Raw genomic sequence first — 301 nt, forward strand, 5'->3', positions numbered from 1 at the left:
TTCTCTTGTGCGCAGTAACTTAGTTTAGAAGAACAGCCAAATTACCAACAATATATTTCTGATTTTCTGTGGTAAAAAAGTCTGAGATTAGAGACTAATGGAGAGAACACGTAATAAAAAATGAAGCGCGCGATACAAGCAGTCACACACACGCATCTACCCTAAATTCTACCATTTTTTAACATTAATTTAAACTAGGAGAATGGTCGCTCGTTAACCGCACAAGACACTACAGCCGCGCTGTGGTTTCGACGTCGGGCTCCGGAATCAATCCCCAAGGTCTCATTTTTATGTAAATACA

At 39.9% G+C, this 301-nt stretch overlaps 1 protein-coding gene across 2 annotated transcripts in view; it reads right to left on the reverse strand.

Moving 5' to 3' along the window:
• Positions 1 to 301, reverse strand: part of LOC119593775 (protein draper-like) — a gene marked incomplete at its 3' end in the record, with an annotated part of 60,455 nt that overhangs the window by 42,207 nt on the left and 17,947 nt on the right.

Source organism: Penaeus monodon, chromosome 32 (assembly GCF_015228065.2).
Source record: "Penaeus monodon isolate SGIC_2016 chromosome 32, NSTDA_Pmon_1, whole genome shotgun sequence".
NCBI classification, from domain to species: domain Eukaryota; kingdom Metazoa; phylum Arthropoda; class Malacostraca; order Decapoda; family Penaeidae; genus Penaeus; species Penaeus monodon.